The following is a 5,884-nucleotide window of genomic DNA, read 5'->3' as shown; positions in this document are numbered from 1 at the left end:
TAAATTAATTTACTGATTGAATCTAAGTGCAAAAAACACATAGATAACGAACGAGAGAGAGAGAGAAATCAATCTATGTGCAACTAATGAAAATTAAAAGTTACTTTGTTAAATTTTATTCTTTTAATAATAAATTTAGAGTCTAGCAGCTTAAAAAGCAACCCTGTCAACATAAATTCCAAATACCGCATAACAAACGCGAAACGAGCATGGCGCGCGCAGAAGATATAAATTTTGTCGCGGAAAAATTCTTTGTCCACCTCAAGGAATCAAGTTTGCCGACCGAATTGCTTTCTGTTTTTGAAGGTAAGTAGTTACTTGAAACTTTAAAAACCTTTTCTACATCTGTTTTACATTTGCGATAGAATTGCACTACAACTTTGGCCACTTCATCACCGTCACCAAGGATGAAGTCGTAAATGATTTGGAGGCTGCCGGAGTGCCGGATGGAGCTGCGACTGAGACACGTGCTGACCGGGAGACTGCGGGAGCTCATCGTGGCATCTATGCGGATCTCCCCGGTCCATCATCATTGTTGACCGTGATGTCGCCGGATTGAGCAAACAATGGTGTAAAAATAAATCTTGAATATTGTGCAACCATCGTCATCAGTTCTCTTTATTTGGTGCAGTGCTGTCATGCTAAAATCAGAGCTGGTTACCCAAGTTTTCAAAATAGCTGCGCCCCTTATGATGCTACGCCCCCATATAAATAATTCAAGCATTGCGCTCAATTTAACTATTTTGCTGTTCCCAAAATAAAGCAAACAAGACAATTTTCCCGCTCACAAAAAAGTGTTAGTCTTGGATGTTAAAATTGCGCTCATCTTATACCAAAAAATGATAATAGATTTTTCAGTTCCCAAAATATAAAGTGGCTATCTCAGATTCGAAAACAGCTGTCATCGTAAATCAATAACAATGTGAAAATTCCTTCGCTTTTCAATGAGCTGCGATCTCAGTCGTAGAAATTCCCTCAAAATATATCATTAACAATGTAATATATGAAATTACGGATTTATATGATTTTGTTTGGACAAGTTTAATCATATTTGAAAAATAATAGTGTAATAGTTTTCAATTTATCAAATTTGTTGATCGGAAAAAAATACATATCATAATTCAAAGATAAGTGGTGTAATAGCTGCAAACTTCATAAAATAAAAAAAAAAACTAGTGGTGATATCAGATGAAAAACTTGCACTCATAATATCAAGTAGAATGTGACAAATTTTAATTCAATTTAACTATATTCTATTTATACTAGAAAATTGCTCTCATCGCAAATTGATAAAAATGTGAGAATGTCTGTCTACCCATTTAAAATAAAGGATTTGCAATCTAAGATGATAAAATATATTATCTAATTGAAAACATTGAGACAATTTTGAAGTACTTAAACAAAATAAACGAGTTTGAATGTTAGATGAGACCATTGCGCTCTTCATACATTAAAAACAGAAATTAATTTGTCGGCTTCCCAAAATAGAAGCGGCGATCGAGGCGGCGATCTTATATTCATAAAACTTCACTCATCGGATAGCCATATGAAACTTCGTCGCTCTTTATAATAAAAGAGTCGCGTACTTAGTTGGAAAAATGTTGCTGTCATATTAAATAGATAATTTGAAAATTGCGCTCATCAAACATGTAAAAATGTTCGCTCTCCTCATAATATTAAAAAAAAACTGAAAACTGAAACGATTTCTGTTAACTGGCCAAAAGAAAAAAAACTTTCGCTAACTTAGAAAAATTTGACCTACCCTAATACGTTAACTACTTTGAATTACCCTAATGAACTAGATGTAACTTGTTTTCCTTTCCAAGTAAACTTACACTACCACAACTATAGACAACCTGTGTAACCCAGTCAAAACAGAAATAAAATGAGTCTATTAGCCTGTGTACACACAGCATATGCTGTCAAAATTCCTTTGGCTTTTGACTTATACTGCGAGCTCTGTTTAGGTGCTATCCTGCTCACTCATACAGGAATTTTGAACACAGTGCTCGCAGTAAAAGTCAAAATCTCACAGCATGCAGAGGCTAATTGCAAACAGTAAAGCTGTTCGGGCGCGTTCTTTCGTTATTTCTCCCCGTCCGAATAATTCCCCGCGAGTTGGAAGTCCGCCATATTCGAAGTCCGCTGCGAAACCCTCGAAGGCCGGTTCCCGAGATTTGGTCGGTTGTGAGCTGTGACCGGGACCGGAAAAAAATCTGGATTTTACATGGTCCTTCGGCTCGGATTTTCGGTTCGGTCGTTTTCCCGGTATGCAAAAGTGCAAATCCGTCCGACTCGTGTTACTGTGAAATTCAGTGTTTGGACGAAAAAGTGATCAGTGAACCACTCGGCAGTTTTTCTTCCCTTCTGTTGGTTCTGTTTCAATTACCAAGCGGTGTATGTTCTCTCGTCGAGTCGCATGTTTCACGAAGGAACACAAAGAGGATACTCCGATATAAACAAGCTGCGGCGATGAGCGGGTATCGCTAAGTGTAACACTTACCGATGATCGCTCATCGTTGGCTTGGGGCAACTGTGAATAATCGTTATTTTCATAAGTGTTTAATGCGTTTTCGCTTTAAAAACGTGAAATACTATTTAATTTAACTGTATTCATGACGTTGCAGGTTGTGTAGTCACAATAAAAAAAGAATTATGGCAATAAAATATTCTTACCGAATGCATCGCTTTCATTAGCGTCATCGAGCATCTTCTCTCTTGATTGCGCTCTCGTTTCGAACCGGGCAAGAGAATGAACAGCATTTCGGGGAGCGTTCCCGAGCATGTTGGTTCACGAAATGTTACATTCGCGAATATATCACTTGCTGAGCATGGACCATTCAGTGGTTCGCGATAAAAATCCACACACTGCTGTGAAATTACGCCAAGGATTGGCTGACACCGACAAGGTGTAGTGAAATTGAATCCTCCACATAAAATTGTGCGAGAAACGGTGAAAAAAGTGCGAAAGTGGCTAAAAATCGACGAAATTCGGTCGATATCCGAAATTGCGCAGTGAAATTTCTCGAAGCGCCACCGAAAGAAAAGAGAAGTTCAAGGGCGGCCATCTTGTGCCGAGAAATTTCCACGAGATTCAGCCAGGTTTCAGAGTGTGTGAGTGAAGGAGATCCAACTTGGATCACGAAGTACAGTGCCAGTGTATTGTGGGGAAAGAAAGCAGAGAAGATACGGCACTTGTGAGTGTCTTTAGTGGTGGCTACCCCGACCACTGCGGCTGAGTGGTACAGGCCATCCAAGTGAGAAGAGAATAGTGCGCCGTTCAGTTGTTGCTGTGTATTCCCCACGCAGACCGAGGATTATTTGCGTGTATGCTACCTGCGCTGCTGCTATGTGCGTCGGCGAGAGCAGAGCAAAGAGCGAACTGCCGTTCGTTTGCTCGCGTTTCATTTTCCACGCTGTTCCCGAGGATTCTCTGCCAGCCAGCCACAACAGGGATCGACTGCTGCTGCCGTCATTGAGTGAGTACCTACGCTGCTTCTTTATCATTGCACACGACTCGCGTCGTGGTTCGTTAACCCGTGCCGTTGTCGTCGGCGTCGGTGAGGTACGACTGTTCGTCGTCTCGTTTAGTCGGTTCGGTTGGTCGAGCCTATTGGGGACTACGAAGGTTGATGAGCCGGGAAACACTCCTTCTTCCTACGGGGTTTCTTATGGGAGTATGAGTGAAAAAAAAAGCAAAAAATCTTCTTTCCTTCACTTTCTCACAGAAAACCGCAAACAAAATCATCACCTTCGTAGTCCCCAATTGCTGGCACGGAAAGAAATTCGTTTCGTTTCGACTATCGCGTTGAGCCACCGTAAAGACAATGATTAAGGTTGAGGGTGATAAACAAGCAGATGTCCTGAGCCGGGTTCCTGATTTCCACTTTTTATCTTCTTCCACATTCGAAGACAGTCAGCAGCGAACGGTTGTCGCTTTAGTTCGTGTGTATGCTTGTCAGCGACGACAGCAAACTCCGGCGAACGGTGGAAAGCCACACTTGGAAATTACTCATTCGTCAACATTCGCATCGCAAGCGAATGCGATTCGTGAGTGATGCGATTGATATTGTGCATACGAATATTGGATGTTTTCGAATTATTTTCTTTGCTAATCTAGCATTTCAACAACAATACAGTAAAAATGTACAGGGGATACTCAAAATAACTGGGACAGGTAAAATTTTCACTTGTCAAAAAATGTTCAATTCGCTGTAAATTTTTGAAAAGGGCATCAAATATTCTCAAATTTTCACTGTAAGTTCATCAACTAGTTGTGGAGAATTCCCAGAAGAAATTCCTGGAGGAATTTTTGGAAGAATTTCTTGAGGATTAACTAAAAAAAATTTAAGAGAAATCCCTGGAGGAATTCCTGGACGAATCCCAGGAGGAATCCCTGGAGGTATTCCTGGAATAACGCCTATAGGAATTCCTGGGGGAATCCCTGGAGGAGTTCCTGTAGGAATTCCTGGAGGATTTCCTGAGAAATTCCTGGAGGAATACCTAGAGGTATTTCTGGAGGAAATTCTGGAGGAATCTTTGGAGGAATCCCTGGAGGAAGCCCTAGAGGAAGCCCTAGATGAATTACTGGAGGTATCCCTGGAGAAATCCCTGGAGGAATTCCTGGAGGAATACTTGGAAAAATTCTTGGAGGAACCCTGGAGAAATTCCTTAAGAAATCCCTGGAGAAATTCCTCGACGAATCGCTGGATGTATTCCTGGAGGAATCCCTGGACGAATTCCTTGAAGAAACCTTGGAGAAACTCCTGGAGCAATCGCTAGGGGAAATCCAGTAAGTATTCCTGGAGGATTTTCTGAGGACTTCCTTGAGGATTTCCTGTAGGTATTTTTGGAGAAATTCCTGTAGGAATGCTTGAAGGAATCCCTGGAGGTATTTTTGAAAGAATTATGATAATTAGCTTTATTAAGGACAGGACCCCTATAGCCACAGCTATAAAGGCGTGGGTATTCAGTATGACCAAGCTGAGGGTGACGGGTTCGATTCCCGGTCAGTCCAGGATTTTTTCGTAATGGAAATTTCCTTGGGCATAGAGTATCTTCGTGCCTGCCACACGATATACACATGCACAATGGTCATTGGCAGAGGAAGCTCTCAGTTAATAACTGTGGAAGTTCTCATAGAACACTAAGCTGAGTAGCAGGCTTTGTCCCAGTTGGGACTTTACGCCAAGAAGAGGAGGAGCTTTATTAAGGAAATTTTCAGCCCTTGGCTGGTCGATCTCCGGTTTTTTTGAAAGAATTCGTGCAGGATTTCTTGGAGGAAACCCTGGAGGAAGCCCTGGAGGAATTCCTGGAGGTATCCCTGGAGAAATTCATGAAAAAAAAATCCTTGGAGGAATACTTGAAAAAAAAACCCCTAGAGAAATTCGTTAAGGAATCCCTGGAGAAAATCCTGGAGGAATCGATGGATGTATTCCTGGAGGAATCCCTGGAGGAATTGCTTAAGGAAACTTTGGGGGGAATTCCTGGATGAATTCCTTAAGGAGTCCTTGGAGGAATTCCTGGAGCAATCCCTGGAGAAATTCCTTGAGGAATCCCTGTAGGAATTAATGGAGGAATTTCTGGAAGATTCCCTAGAGAAATCCCTGGAGGAAATCCTGGAGGAATCCATGACGAAATTCCTGGAGGAATCCTGGAAAAATTATTTAAAGATTCCCTGGAGAAATTCCTGGAAGAATCCCTGGGGAAATTCCTGGTGTAATTTCTTAAGGTATACTTGGAGGAATCCCTGGAGCAATTCCTGGAGGTATTTCTGGAAGATCCCCTGGAGGAGCCCTTGGCGAAATTTCTGGAGGCGCCCTGGAGGAATTCCTTAAGGAATCCCTGGAGAAACTCCTGGAGGAATCCCTGGAGAAATTCCTGG

At 41.7% G+C, this 5,884-nt stretch overlaps 1 long non-coding RNA gene across 1 annotated transcript; it reads left to right on the top strand.

Moving 5' to 3' along the window:
- Positions 1-249: 249 nt before the first annotated feature.
- Positions 250-604, top strand: LOC115257910 (uncharacterized). Its single transcript, XR_003893403.2, has 2 exons — positions 250-306; positions 366-604. It is a non-coding gene; the product is annotated as an uncharacterized LOC115257910 (long non-coding RNA).
- Positions 605-5,884: the final 5,280 nt, after the last annotated feature.

Source organism: Aedes albopictus, chromosome 3, assembly GCF_035046485.1.
Source record: "Aedes albopictus strain Foshan chromosome 3, AalbF5, whole genome shotgun sequence".
Lineage (NCBI taxonomy): Eukaryota > Metazoa > Arthropoda > Insecta > Diptera > Culicidae > Aedes > Aedes albopictus.
Note: the sequence above shows the minus strand (reverse complement) of the source record. Positions and strands in the feature narration are given on the sequence as shown.